Consider the following 16,583-nt stretch of genomic DNA (forward strand, 5'->3'; position numbering starts at 1 on the left):
AACATGCAGCTAATTTGAGTCTAATAAACAATGAATTCTACAGTACGATTCATCGTGGACGTGCTGTGCAGTCATCTGGAGGGCACAGGACAGTACAGTACAGTAACATATCTTATTCCCTTCTTAATCTTATCTCAACCAAATTGCTTGTTAAAATACTATTATGCTGTCAGAGAATGAACCTGTGAGAGCCTCAGTGAGGTCAGGTTTTAGGTTTGCCGTCTTTACAAACACAGCATGCCTGTGCACATCAGAAACAGGGCAATCCTCACAGTCAACCAACTCTATAGAGCTCGGGCGTATAAAATACAGGATTAAAAGAGCTTTATAACATTTTGACTACCTTTTTTCTTTTTTGTATGAGTCTGAAAGGCATCCAGGGTAAATCCAGGGAACACGATAGCTTTTAACTCCCAACATAGATTGACATGAAAAAGGTTTTTCATTTAGAATTAAGACTTTGAAATAATATTATAATTACAGGCACAAAGCATTATTTCGATATATATAAATCCAGATGGATTATCTTTTCAGGTTGACTAAAACAACACTTCTGTGAAAAAAGACATGGCTAGAGGGCACAAGTATGGCAACATCAGTTACAAAAAATGCCCTGTTTTTCATCAGCAAATTGAAAGCCATCTTCTCAAACATGAGATCACATGTTATATGAGACAGCTGTGCACTTTGAGCTGTGTTGTTTACTGAATGCAAGGCTTCTCCAGGCAGACTCAGACCCTGACCCCCCTCTTACACGTCTCATCAGGGAACTCACCAGCCAGAAGGACATTGCAGAGCTTCTCTCCAGGACAGCCACTCCTGCTTGGCTCCCAAATCCAGTAATGGTCCAGAATATCAAATTAGTTTATCTGGGCTCACAGAGGCTGTGCCATAGTGAGTGTGTCTCTCTCTCACTCACACACACGCACACACACACACACACAGAAGAGACAGGGTCTGGCCTTTATCCTGACATGTTTCCTGAGAAGCATTGTTAGCAAAAGGGAGAGGAAACACACACACACACACAGAGATACACACACAGATACACACACACACATACACACATACACATACATACACACATACTGTGGATACACACACACATACTGTGGATATACACACAGATACACACACACACGCAAAATTACAATAATAACTAAAGTTTCCATTCTCAGTTGTACTGAGACCCACGTATACACATAACACACACACACACACAGACACACACACACACACAGAGACACACACACACAGAGACACACACACACACACACACACACAGAGACACACACGCAATGGAAAGAGAGTCACATCATGGAGAGACAAGCAGTGTGAGGGTGTCAAGAGCCTTTGTTCGCCCAGGCCAAGGTCAACGTTTAACCTGCGCCTGCCAGAGCCTCTGGCCGGCTCTCCAGGAAGCCTCTTTTCCTGGTTGATCATTGACAGGACAGGGAAAGTTGTCCAGCCAAGTTCATTTAGACTGAGCTGTACCATTTTAATGATGATGAAAATAAGAAAACACAGGTTATTTAGTGCCTAATAAGAGTAACTGATTGATCTACCTCCTCTGTGAGAGAGATAAATAACATTCTCTTCTAGGTTTGAAATTTCCATGGGGATGGCCTTTCCCAACTCTCACAGTGTAAGAAATCTCTAAGCGATTTAGACTTCATCAAAGTGATTTAGACTTTTCCAAAGTTGCATTTTGAGATGACTGAATGGTTTTCATCAGTGTAAATGTCTCATAGAAACGTTGTGTCCATTTCTAGTGAGAATATGAGATAGTGGCGAGGCTAATTCTACAGCTAACGGTCTGGCAAGCTAACTTAACCAAGCATAGCTACATGACTAAGAAGTTAGTCTTAGGCAAGCTCTGAATCAGGAATACTTGGACGGAGCGACAGAGAACTAGTGTCTGGTAGTCCCAGACGACCAGGAGCCAGATGTGGAGCAGAAGCAGAGCTGGGGTTGAAAGGTCAGAGACAGGAGCAGAGGAAGGTCAGACGAGCCCCACTGTTTGCAGCAGGCGCTGCATGGAAAACATTTCAAAAGTGACATGTTGATTGGAAATGGTACGGCAACATTGACATGTTTTGTAGAAGGGGGATTCTGAGGAGGGTTAGAGAGAGATGAGATGATGCAGAATGTACGTAGCTGGGACAAAGGTGTTGTTTGTAACTTGTGTATGTGTTTGTGTTTGGTTAGTGAAAGCAGGTATAAATAGAGACATGCTCTGAGAACAGTCTATTCCCAGCCAGCCAGCAGAAGAGCCAGCGGAGTGTACACAAGGATTATGGGAAAAGAATTTCCATCAACACTGCACAGGAAGCCCTGTGTCCCCAGCAGGAAGTAGATCTCCTGCACAACAGAGGAGGGGGGGGGCAGGGGGCTTACTACAACAGCCCCTCCAACCCCTTTGTGTGCAGTGGAGACAAATAAGGCCATAAACACAACACCACGCCCACATTACTAGGTCCTCCCTGACCCTTGTCACCTCCCTGAGGTCACAGAGCCCGTCCCCAACCCCTCCCCTCGCCCGGCCCCCCTCCCTCCTCCCATTAAGAGGCGGGATGCATTGCATCACCTCTTGGTTGCGTTCCAAGAACCACAGCAGAGGACTGAGGAGGTACACCCAGGACCTACGAACGTGAGGTTTCTACACGCTCAACATGTGCTGGCCATGACATCACCATGTTTTTATACCGATAACGCACAGAGATGATGACATGTTGGGGCGAGGAATGACACTGGATGTTTCTGTAAATGCAGACTGATCGAAGCAAGATGCCGTCCAAAGAATGTGTGTTTGAGGTCCGTAAATGTGACTTTAAGGGGAAGAAACTGCCTCACGTCATTGGTATACCCAGGAAAGTTTCATGTTGCACAGAAATACACAAATAAAATCCACTTGTGAAGCACTGGGGAGGATGTGCTCTCTGGGCGGAGGGAGGGGGCCTTATGGGTGTGGCTCAAGCAAACGTACCATTGGGCAGTCGTAAGAATGATACACTGAAATGGATGTCTAACACTTGATTTTCTGCGAACTTTGTGTCAAAAAGACTATTGTCAGATTTAACTGAATGGATTCCTATAGAGCCCTTGTTTAGACATCATGCTGCTCTGGATGTTTGTGTTGTACAGACTGACGAGTCAAATGAGTGCAGACAAGACGTGGTTTCCATGAGAAACAGGATATCATGTCTGAAGAACGATCGTTCTGCCACAACCAACAGGGGCATTCAGGATGACTTTGTTTGGATCTATAACAACAATGTTGTCAATGATGCCACCACATCGGACAAACAAAATACAACCATGACAACACCTCCCCCTGCTGGACAGATACCACACACCGTCTCTGGCCAGCCAACATCACATCTCTTGTTGTCTTATCGTCTTCAGCTCCAAGACGCCTCCACACCTGGCAGACCATTGACCTCAACGTCAATATTTCTTTGAAATCGAACACCGTACGTTTACTTTGTTCCCTGTGACGACAAATACCTTTCCGAGCTTCCTAGAAGAAATGAGACAGCACGCCTTGATTGTTTTGACTATACGTGAAGCCCCGACATGAAAGACAGGATGGAATGTAAATTCTCTGTTTACTTGTCTTCTTCCTCTGCTTTCATGTCCCCCCCCTCTCTCTCTTCTCCGTCAGACTGTCAACCGAGCGCCCAGACTTGACATAAACAGGAGTGTCACTCACGTGTTGGCCCAGCTGCTGAACGAGGGACATGGAAACTAGCATTATCTGCGTCATCTGGTGTTTCAGCTCTAGTGATGTCAGATAACCCAGAGAATACCCTGAGCCTTGCTTTTTTTTCTCCTCAAAAGCAACAGATGGTTTTTAAAAGGTACAGACGAAATATCATATTATTGCTTCAAGTTATTCCCATGGGATTAGCTCACAGCTCCTATTCCTAAACCACATGACCACCGAGTGAAATGTAGTTTCAAAAGATTGGAGTCTGAATTATGAAAGCCCCAAAAAGCAGTAGCTTTTCTCTCATTCAGGAGAGAAACACTTGTTTCCATGAAGATGTGAAAGTAAGACACAATACAGCACATCAACATCAGACTTAAAGGTCATCTCTCCATTGTAGCGAGCTAGCTAATAAACATTTGGTGCGGATAAGGAGCAGGGCCAGCTACACCAAGCCAGAAGACTGGTCAGGAATGTGCCTCGAAAAGGGACGTTATCAACCTCACTGATGCGTGCCGGACATGGAGAGTAAAACTTGTCGATTTTGATACTACATCCATCAAAACTAGATTGTTCTACACTGTTCATTAAAATACATGGTATCTAATCTTACTGGTGTAAATAGAACTGTTTTATCTACAAAATTACTCAACGTTTATATCCATTCCACAAGTGTCTCTGTGTGAGGTCAGAATGATTCTTGTTTAACATGGTCAACCTTTGAGAGTTAAACCTTAGTGAGTGAATATTTCCTTTTGCATGGTAAATAACTTTTTGTTGTAGAAATATGAAAACATATGTGCCACAATTGTTGTTACAAAGAATCACAAAACAACAAACTTCCCTTCAGTGTGTTTACATTGGTGATTTATGAAGTTGCACAGGAATCCTTGCACATGCTTGTTTGGTTGGGTGCAGGTCATGCACACAGGTGAAACCCCTTGAATTCTATTCAATCCAAAAACAATATTAGTGCTGCTCAGCAGTGGCACAGTCTCAACTGGCATTACCATGGCTACAGCTTATCTAGCTTCTCATTTGTTGCTTTAGGGTGCACAAGCCAAACAGAGTTGTCCTAAGATACTTTAAAAACAGTTTTAAAGATTAATGGTCAAAGATTAGTGGTCATGTAACTGTATTAAAGAGAAATCTTTGATTTTTTGATTTTTTTTTACAGACATTTTGATCGTAATTTGAGGGACCACTCAAAGCAACAACGAACAGCTTGGCCTTGTGGTATTCTGGTTATTTTAAGAAGCCGCCAGAGAGACCCAGATAGAGGCCCAGCCCCAGCCTCGCTCTGATCTGGTCAGGAGTCCTACAAGTGCCAGATTAACTTCTGAGAAAGAAATGTCTGTCCATTGTGTGCAAGAATACACGATGATGAGGGCCCAGCTGGAGGGACTGTATCTGAATGAAGCTTTAGGTGCAGCACATGGATGGTATGCAATGGATGCAAGTGAGGGGATTTCAGGCAATGCAACATATGCGACCAACTGACCGAACCCTTGATTTGATTAGGGGTCACAAAGCTTCGCTCCATAACCTGGGATTAGAGTGATAACATGCAGCACATGTGCAGCAATTACACATGGGTGTTATGTTTCATCTCTTCTGCCTATTTATAGTTGTCATATCGCTCATTCTCTCTACCAGCACTGCTCAGTGGTGCTCAGAGCAGATACACACATCACAATGTTATGGGGCTTGACAATCCCTTAAACTACTATTCAAATTAAACAGCCCAAAGTTTAGTAATTTCCTCATCATCTTACAAATAACCATGACACCTACAGGAACTGAACACATCAAACAACTTGACAGTGGACATCCTTTTCCCAGGCTAAACACTGGGAAGCTAAATTCTCCGATAGTCGTTTTATCCCTCACAGCACACTGAGATGTAGCATTCCAGTGCAAATACCTATGAAATTCCTCAGCAGTGGAATGTGGAAATGTGAAAACCTATCCTTTAAAAACAGTAAGGGAAGGTTCGGGCACAACGATCTGCCACAGCTTGTTACAAGCTTCTGCACAAAATGGAGAGAAAACAGTCAGGGCCTTCTTCCTGTGTGTATTCAGAGTAAATGCAGCATGTCAAAAGAGGGATTTATAACCTCCCGGAAGAAAAACATTCTCCCGATGATGAAAACATGATTGGTCGACCTGGGCTGCCCTCCTCAGCCCCACTCTGCTGTCGCACTAATTACCCTCGGAGCCGAATGGCATCCAACCTAGTTGGCCACGTAACCTTGACAAAAGCCACATTTGTGTCCCGATGCGAGACAACCTGGGAGAGCTCTGTCCCTCACTGTGTCCTGATGCGAGACAACCTGGGAGAGCTCTGTCTCTCACTGTGTCCTGATGCGAGACAACCTGGGAGAGCTCTGTCTCTCAGTGTCCTGATGCGAGACAACCTGGGAGAGCTCTGTCTCTCAGTGTCCTGATGCGAGACAACCTGGGAGAGCTCTGTCTCTCACTGTGTCCTGATGCAAGACAACCTGGGAGAGCTCTGTCTCTCACTGTGTCCTGATGCGAGACAACCTGGGAGAGCTCTGTCTCTCAGTGTCCTGATGCGAGACAACCTGGGAGAGCTCTGTCTCTCAGTGTCCTGATGCGAGACAACCTGGGAGAGCTCTGTCTCTCACTGTGTCCTGATGCGAGCAGCTACAAAAGGCACCAGACTGGGGGTTTCAACGTTGCCAAGACTGATCGCCACGTTCCCTTGCCAAGTATCAGAAAGAAGACAAGAAAATCCCTCACAGCCGAGAAATGTCAACAAAACCGGCGCATAAAGGCCACATTCATCCACCCACAAAGAAATGAAAACTGGATGGTATAAATGGACAGCATTATGTCCCTGTCATACCACAGGTCCCCCAAAGCAGTGGTGTTTAAGTTGGCCCTCTATTCAGCATTCAGCCATACAGGAGCACACATCCATGACTGGGGGGGAAAGTCTTCGTCTTTGTCCTTCATCTATCATTTGGACTGTCGTTCTAACCTCAAAGCAGTGCCAGATGAATTAAAGCTGCACTAAGTGACTGTATTAACGTCTATTGTGTCCTGTTCTCTTCCAGTGCAAGACTCTGTGGGCCTCTTTCTGCATCACTGCATCAGCGATGTCTTGAAAGCCATTTTGTGAATGAAATATCCGTTGATCAGATTAACATGTTTTGACCGCATACTATTCATTTACTTATACGGTCACAGTCTTTGACTTTTAAACAGATACAAGTGTTTTTCTAAACTCATTTTTAAAAAGTGGTTAAGTGCACGGAAAACCAAATTTCACTGACACTGTACCTGTCAAATTCTTAGTCATGTGTCCATTATCTCTGTGGACCAACTTCAGCCACGAGTGGGTGGTGAGAAAAATCAGATCCTTCCTGTAAACGGGGTGCTATTCTTCATCTCCTCCTTAGAATGAAACCCAACTCTTCTAATGCTTTGTGCCATCCTTAGTGGGGCTTATCTTCACCCTGTGGGCGGTTTGAAAGTTGCTTTCTCTTGTGTAACATTAGGAGTAGCTTTTTCATCACTGTAATGGCGAATAGTCAGTCAACTCTATACAGTGGCTAAGGCCTACTTGATTACGGTATATCAAATGTCTATTACCATTGTATTTAGTTAAGTCTGGTATGACACACTGAAATCCATTGACATATGAAGAATGGGTCTGGTATTTGCCAAGCAGAATAGGTTCAAGGGAACTTCAGGAACTCAGGTTGTGTGTCTGTAGAACAACAGGGAGACAAAGCCAAACGCCACCACAGGGAGTTGAGGAGAAGAGTGAGACATGTCAGATACAGCGATCACTCTGATCTTCACTACAGGCAACTGTGTTTTCTACTTTGACGTACATGGGAGTCTTCTTCCCATGATGTCATGGCTGACTTCCCTGTTCCATAGACGTCTACTAAATAATAATAACGGTTCAGAGAAGGGACTGTGACATGCAGAGTCACTGGTTCTTCTACCAAATCATCACAATCTTTTGGAATAGCCATGAAGTGATGTCTTGGCATAAACTTTCAAGATTCTGCAGACGCCTAGGCCGTAAGCAAAACTAAATCATGACCAAGTCAACAAAAATGAACAATAATCCAACTTTCAACTACAGTAACTAACGTTTCAGAATAATTTAACCAAAAGCTGAATAGCACCATGACTCTGTTGTAGCTCGTGTCCAAATGTTGACTCTCCAGAACCTGTCTGTGTCCTTTAACCCTTGTGTTATCTTCGGGTCATTCTGACCCATCAGTCATTGTGACCCACCGTCGTATTGCGACAAATTTACCGCATACAAAGACAAAGTGAAGCATTTTCTTTTAACAGCTAGGCTGTCTCAGACCCCCCACATTGCAAAGGTTAAAAGAAAATTATTTTAATTTGTTTTTGTATTGGGTAAAATTGGGTAAACACAACGATGGTTCGTTATGAACCTTTGGGTCATGTGACCCGAAGGCAGCACGAGGGTTAAAAGGCTTGTAAACATTGACCACAGTCTCATGGTACACAGTTGGTTGATGGGAAGCAGCCAAACAAAGAGCTCTCAACAGACCCAGAAACCTCAATTTCTATTAAACAAACACATCTGGAAAAGCATACTTGATCTTTATCAATTGCTGCAATGGGCCTCGCAGTCCCAAGACCAGCATGGCTGAATGTGCACAGAAAAAAACAATACTTGATATCATACCTGATATTATTGTTTTGGGACACTTGTCAACGAAAATCCTTCAATCATGGGAGTGACACTCAATCTGACGTAAACCCACTCCTAAGTCAAGCATAGGTTGGGCACTTTTCCATAAAAAAAATGGACAGAGTGTTGTCTGTTAGGGGCTTGTGCAGGTCAACGCTGCCAGGTAAGAGGGAGACGATGGGTGGGGCCAAAGCCTCAGCACAGAGGTGACTCTGTGTTCTTACAGCCGCTGGAATGCAATATGGGATGACGGGGAACTTTCACTTCACTGCATACCTTATCAAATCATCTCAGAGGCAGGGGAAGCACCAGACAACAGAAGAAACCAAGGTGGGAATTCATAGGATCATAGGAGGGGATTTGATAGGCTTCAATGGGATATTTTGCAGATATTGTAACCATATGCAATATTGTAATTATGCAAAGATTCTTGGGTAAGGCATCTCCCAGCTGCTATAGTTTAGCATTGGCATTACTGGGAACTCCAGAGTTACATTACCTTAAATAATCAGACACTACTCAAGAGAAAAGCCACCACGTAAGTCAATATTTTGCTTCCTGGTTCTCCAAACATTAACCAATAAGGAGTCTCTGCATCTGTGGTCAACCAATAAGGAGTCAAATCCACCCACATCCTTTTTTCCCTTAGGTATTGTGCAATCCTTTTTGTTTTCCCTTTCTTCTGAAAAGGTGCCTTCCACGAGGTCCAGGTGTTTGGGGCTGTGACGCCTGCAGTCTGAGAGGACACAGCCCAACACGATTAGAAAGAGACCAGTCCTCCGTTCTTATCACATATCAAAGAAATGGATAGCCTTGAAAACACCCTTGTGGTCCATATGCTTCTTGCTTCTTCAATAAGAAAAAAAACTACAATTGTTAAGCCAGCGTGGCTAATAAAACAAGTTACCTTTGATCAGTCATGCCCGGAGGTGTGTGTGTGCGTGTGTGTGTCTGTTTGCAATTTGTGTGTCTGTACATGCGTCTAAATGTAGTTGGGGTTTAGACTACAGGGAAAAGAGTTACATGGGCCCAGCTATGGGAGAGACAAGGATAACTTTGAAGCCGCAGGCAGCTTGTTTTTGTAAAGGACTGCATTTTTTAGGGTTAGGGTTAGGGTTAGTAAATGTAAACACCTGACGATGTGTAGATGCAAACTGGAGTTGTAAATCTAAAGGATCGCAATGACCTTCTGCCAAATGCAACAGCCATTAGAGCTTTCTTGATTGCACTTAAAGCACACAGGCATGTAGACCAAAGGTGCTTTTCATGTTTGGATTTATATTCCCTTTATTAGGCTAAGTAACACGTGCACACAAACACTTTTAACAACTGTGTGCTGACAAGTTCAAAGACAAAACGCAGTCCAGCATCAGCTCCTTTACAAACCTGCGTGTGGTTCCAGACCCAAACCTGCGTGTGGTTCCAGACCCAGACCTGCGTGTGGTTCCAGACCCAAACCTGCGTGTGGTTCCAGACCCAAACCTGCGTGCGGTTCCAGACCCAGACCTGCGTGTGGTTCCAGACCCAAACCTGCGTGCGGTTCCAGACCCAGACCTGCGTGTGGTTCCAGACCCAAACCTGCGTGTGGTTCCAGACCCAGACCTGCGTGTGGTTCCAGACCCAAACCTGCGTGTGGTTCCAGACCCAAAGCTAACTGACTGCTTCCAATTTCTACTTAAAATGCATTCCAGACTTAATCCAGGGTGTTCCGGTTTTCCTAAGTGATCTGACTTCTCTCGTATAGACATCTGTCACTTTCAGCCTGCAGTATCTTACTTCCCTGTCCTCAAAGATTCCCTCTTTGCTCTCTCCTTCTGATTCATCCCCACTTGAGGGGTGAAAAGAAGAACTTGTTTGTTCAAAAGGAGGATGGAACTGTCTGGGAACAAGCAGTGGTCCTCTGATTGATGAATCTAGTAAGTGTGTTTTGAGAAGAAAGACTAGCATGCTGCTGTCCCTTCTCGGCTTTAGAATCTAACCTAATCTCCTTCCATAGTTTTACCTGTCATGTCTCTTAACGTTCAGAACTCTCTCCTAGTGACTGCACAGTCCGCTGCAGTGCCATTAGCTTGTCAGAGATGCATTGAAGACCAGCTTGTTTGACTACGATATAGTTCAGTGGTAGAACATCTGAGATCAGGAGGCCATAGTAGATAATAGTGTTTTCTAAATGAAGACAGACACCTTTTTCTGTAACCCCTTCATAGTTCTGACACTGGTGCTTTGCTGTCTGGGAGTGTTTATTGGGTTTTTTTTTCGTTTGTTTTTTTTCCATCTCCATCCTGTCAGGGGCTGGGGGTGCACGGTGTGCTGTTTACGTAAGAGGAGGGGAAAATCACTTCACGTAGAATGTGACAGGGATCGCAGCCAACAGACTTATGAAAGGCAGTAAAAACAAAACATTGTTTTTGGCGGGTACCTTACGCGCCAGCTCTATCTTTAATAATCAACAGAAGCTTGCCAAGTCTTCTAAATTACAAAAGCCAAATACCACCTATCCACATCTAAGAATGAATGACACAACATGTACCCAGAGGGCTGTGCTCATTCAACATGTACCCAGAGGGCTGTGCTCATTCAACATGTACCCAGAGGGCTGTGCTCATTCAACATGTACCCAGAGGGCTGTGCTCATTCAACATGTACCCAGAGGGCTGTGCTCATTCAACATGTACCCAGAGGGCTGTGCTCATTCAACAGCAACACTCACCTCCTTCTTCTGTGGTACACCAAAAGGCTGATTATACCGGCACTTGAAATTATCATTCCCACAATTTCCAAATTACACCCAGCATACCACTGATTAGTTTACCCACAGGAAACCAAGTCAAATCCAGACAGTGTATTGAGTGCTTACACGCACACAGACCCAGTGTCAGTGGGACTGAAGCAGAGAAACTGAACCATGATTTTACACAACTATTAACCTCACATCATTCTTCGAGTCGCCCTAAACCTCCCTGTATTTCTTTAATTGAGCAGTCAAGGCTTGTAATCATCAGATAACAAGCAGAAACAACTCCAGGAGGGAACGTAGGGTTATTGTGGATGTTGGCAAGCTCTGATTGGCAACCCACGTATCTCGAGGAGACGAACACTTGCACATGCACCAACCCCATGGGGCTACAGCTCACCTTGCCCTGAGTCATGTGACTCCTGTCTGCCACACTATCGTTAGTCAAGGACGTCCAACTAAAGGACGATTGGAAAAAAATACTTCCATCAACCTCCGTCAACATCCTCCACCACTCTGGATGAATCAGGCTGGGTTGTGAGCACAGGTCACACAGACTACATTCCTCCAGTCCTCTCCTGCCACCCCTGAGACAGCGACCACAAAGCAGACCCTGTTCCCCTTCCCCTGCAGGCCTGCTCACCCTGACCCCCTGTGACCAACACCCCCCCCCCTCCCCCTCTCAGGAGTCAGACTGGATTGAAGACCACCATGTTGTGGGTCGGCAGGCAGATGTCTAGTTGACATCTATAAGTGCCTGTCAGGAAGCTCTTCTGTGCGTCTGATCTTCGAAGCAGTCCAGTTTGTATTTCTAGTATTCCCTAGTATTAACTTTTTCCTATTCATTTCCAAGCATAGCGCCTCACACAAGCATCTTGGATCACATCGTCTGAGCGCATAATTTAAACACATTTGAATATTGCCTGAGCAATAGCGACTACGATAATAATCGATCAAAAAAAGGTGGCTCCGATCAATACCCATGATCCGATGTAAAAGGTAGCCTACAGTTTCTGCAACAGGTGGGATTAACAACAGGCTGTTAAGTGACCCTCACATTAATATGAAAATATTCATGCATGTTGCCTAATATTCACAGCCTACAAACCACAGCCCATGTGTATGCGATTTGGTAGATGTAGTGCTTTGTATAATATGTTTAATTCATCAGGAGCAATCGTAAAGCACAATGTTGGTTAACCCTACAAGTTAATAAATCATGGCGTTCGCTCAACATTTACCCAGTTCTCAAGTTCAAAGCCTATCGTTCTACGCCCACTTTCCTCCGGTGATAACGCTTGCAAGTGCGTGACAACTGTCTTTACCTTATTCAGAAGTCTTCCACCCTCTTTCTTTTTCTCCTCATTTTGGTCGAGAGGCATTTGTTGTAGGTCGTCTTCACAACAGATAAAACTCACGGTGCATCCCATCCAGGCAAATTCAGATCACAGTCGCGTAGACCCATTCAAAACCTTGATAAATCAGAGTATATTTTCCAATATACATCGAAGTAACGTCGCATCATCCACAAACGCACGTATGAAACTAAAACCGCTCGCTCTACCTGAGCAAAAACGGTTTGCAAAGTCAGACTAGGAAATACATAACTGCAAAAAAGATGTTTAAGTATTTGAAACGTATTTCCTAAATGTCCGGTTGGACCATTCCATCACAAAAGTTAGCTCGTTTCTCTCTAAACCTTCATGTAGGATCCCACCTTGAACTAACTTCTTTCCCGCTGCGCAGAATAGGCTGGGTTTTGGAATGGAAAAAAAAAAGAAAAGAAAAAAGACCTGGTGTTTGGTATGGGTGCTCTGGCTTTGAAGTTCTGAAAAAATGTATATTACAAAGTAATTTAAATTACTACATTTACTATTACTGAAATTATTAACACATCTTCCATAATAGCTTAAGTCAGTATTTTGCAGCACGTTTCATGAGTAGCCTACATATTATTTTAATAACAAGAAATAAAATCGCAATTTCCTTATTTTCCGGGGTGAAAATAAAGTAGCCTACCTGTTAGCTAACGACTACTACGGTAACAGTAAACATTAATGACTTATATAATGACAGAATAATGGGAGGGAAATACTGGCACACTTAATCGATGTCCAAGTCAGTGTAACATCATCATATGAAACTGCACCTGAAAGTTTCTAAAAACCGATCCTTCAGTCAGATGCATCTCCTCATTATTTGACCACTACATGGCACTTGGCACAAGTCGACTACCCAACCATTTAGGACCTATGTTACTCCTGATAAGACTTTTACTTTATCACAAAGGAACATACACTCGCCTTCAAAGGGTCAATGAATTAAATATGAACGATACTTGTAACTGGAAATGTGTCAACAAACTATGAACTCCAAAACAGGTAAACATACTACGCTAGAGCTTGTACTGTAAAGGCATTATTGAGCTATGCTTACTTGTAGGCCAACTGTTAAAATTTGTGTTTCTCTGTGTTTCTGTTGTCAGATATGTTTGGACTTCAGACGTTCTGGTATGGAATGGGTGTTGGTGTGAGAAAAATGATGTCAGCATGTGCAGGTCCAGTCCCCCAGGGTCAGGGGATCATGGTGCCTGTGCAGGTCCAGTCCCCCAGGGTCAGGGGATCATGGTGCCTGTGCAGGTCCAGTCCCCCAGGGTCAGGGGATCATGGTGCCTGTGCAGGTCCAGTCCCCCAGGGTCAGGGGATCATGGTGCCTGTGCAGGTCCAGTCCCCCAGGGTTAGGGGATCATGGTGCCTGTGCAGGTCCAGTCCCCCAGGGTCAGGGGATCATGGTGCCTGTGCAGGTCCAGTCCCCCAGGGTCAGGGGATCATGGTGCCTGTGCAGGTCCAGTCCCCCAGGGTTAGGGGATCATGGTGCCTGTGCAGGTCCAGTCCCCCAGGGTCAGGGGATCATGGTGCCTGTGCAGGTCCAGTCCCCCAGGGTTAGGGGATCATGGTGCCTGTGCAGGTCCAGTCCCCCAGGGTCAGGGGATCATGGTGCCTGTGCAGGTCCAGTCCCCCAGGGTCAGGGGATCATGGTGCCTGTGCAGGTCCAGTCCCCCAGGGTCAGGGGATCATGGTGCCTGTGCAGGTCCAGTCCCCCAGGGTCAGGGGATCATGGTGCCTGTGCAGGTCCAGTCCCCCAGGGTCAGGGGATCATGGTGCCTGTGCAGGTCCAGTCCCCCAGGGTCAGGGGATCATGGTGCCTGTGCAGGTCCAGTCCCCCAGGGTCAGGGGATCATGGTGCCTGTGCAGGTCCAGTCCCCCAGGGTCAGGGGATCATGGTGCCTTTGGCACAGAGCCCACAAAGGACAGAGAGACACGTGTGCAATGGGCTGTAGACACTCTGTGAAGCGTTTGCACAGCCAGAGGGGGCAGAGAGAGGGGGTTGTTTTAGTTAGAGCCACTACCCAGCTTCACAGCCTTTCCTTTCCCCACATCACTCCTCTCTTCCTCTCTCTTCCTCTGCTCAGAATGATAGTATTTCTTGTGTTTATCTGCCCTGGTCTAGTCTGTCTCTCCAACAAAGTCCTATTAGATTCCACAAGGGCTCATCAAGAACAAGAACATCTCAAATAAATGTGTAGGTGGTTATGGTTTTGGTTTATTTCTCAGAAAGAAGGAGGGGTTTAAGAGAGACAGCCGTAGTTTATTCAGACTAAAAGTCATGAATTTTCTGGGGGAAACAAATGAACAGGGTTCAGATAATCTTCTCTTTTTGAATTCCGTTATGATCTGTAAAACATAAATTTAGGTCAGATTTTCCCATCCAGTCTAGGATCACAGTCCTAGGACCACAGACGCAGAAAATAAACCTCTCTCGTTAATGCATCCATATGACAGGACCGGCTGTGTTCAACGTTACTATGTCTACTGCACACTGTTTCTCTTTCACAGTCAAGGAACCGATTCCCAGGATCCCAGCACCTCCAGCTCCCTACAACAATAATATTTCTATATACTTACTATGCCAACCAAAGTTGGTGACTCCTGTAGAATGGTTGTTTTCATATTATTATAACCTGCATGTTATCGCTAAACAAATATGATATGAGAAGGAAGTGTTTTGTTTTGATCTCTCTGAGTTGGAAAGACCCATTATGGATCCAACCTCTTCAACTGAAAAGGTGTATTCTTTCTGTGATATTATAACAGTTTCAGGAACATCTTATGATGGACATAAGGATATCGGACAAGAAGAATACTGTTTAGGCCTACAAAGAATAACCAATATAATCCTGGACTACACACACGTTCCTTTCACAGGAAAACATGTGGCCACACCGACAGCAGGGAAGGAAAATACTTCCTTGGATCCCGATTCTGTCCTCTCTGCTCCAGGCTCCCCTGATCCAGCAGGGTCCTGTGCCGGGGGGGGATGCAGGGGGAGGGGCCTGGGGGAGGGGTCTGGAGAGCAAGGCCACGCCCCCATCCCTACTGTGAGGTGTGTAGTGGGAGGGGCCTACACCATGCTGATGAACAATGTATCATTTTATTTTATTTATGTTCAAAAGGCTGATTGGTAGGATTGGTTTAGGTTGGTTGCAGGAAACCACGTAACACAACCCAAAGCATACATTCTGACACCCACCCAAAGCAACATTTAATAATCACTCCAGAGAACACACACCTATTTCAAACAGAAAGGATATAATTTTACTTTGATCGATGAGCACAGACAGCAGTTAGACTTCAGGTTCAAACAGCCCTGAGGTCAAAGTAGTTTGGCGGACTAGATTTGTGTCCTCTAGGGTCATTTGGGATCAGCGAGTCTCAATGCACTAAAGCTGCGGCAGAGCTGGGGTCAAGGGTCAAGCTCATGTGACAAGGGGACATTCAAAGGCATGGGAGGGTGATTTTCAGAAAAGTGACATTTAGGCACACGGTTTACAGCTTCTGAGGTTTCCTACCTCAGTTTGAGGAACGCTGGTGAAACAGTTTACAACATTTTCTGGTTTTGGAAGGTTTCTTCAGCTCCCCCTTCAACTCTGATCAAATGCTGAAAAAAGTTTTTGAAGAGCTGCATCCATAGTGCTGCTATCATACTGCATGTCCCTTAACTTTATTATACATATTATATGCATCCAAATATATTTTGATTCAGTATATAATATGTATACTGAAAACAATGAACTGTACGATCTGTTCACCTACATAGCACTTGGTTAAGTTGTAGTAAGCTCAAGTAAAAGAAGGTGAGTAAGGTTAAGAGAACAGTGCTTTCTCTCTGGGTCTCCAGCTAATTCCCATTCCCTCCTTAGTGACTGCTGAGCTTTGCAGAGCACCTGCCCGCCGCAGCATACCAGGCTGAATCATGTAGTAATGAGAGGAGCTTCAGACCGGACCAGGAAGGCAGGAGAGACATCTGCCCTCGCTGAAGCCGAGCCAACAGCCTCCCAATCAGGGTTTAAGGGCGAGGTGGCGAGTGACAGT

This window comes from Osmerus eperlanus, chromosome 3, assembly GCF_963692335.1.
Source record: "Osmerus eperlanus chromosome 3, fOsmEpe2.1, whole genome shotgun sequence".
NCBI classification, from domain to species: Eukaryota; Metazoa; Chordata; class Actinopteri; order Osmeriformes; family Osmeridae; genus Osmerus; species Osmerus eperlanus.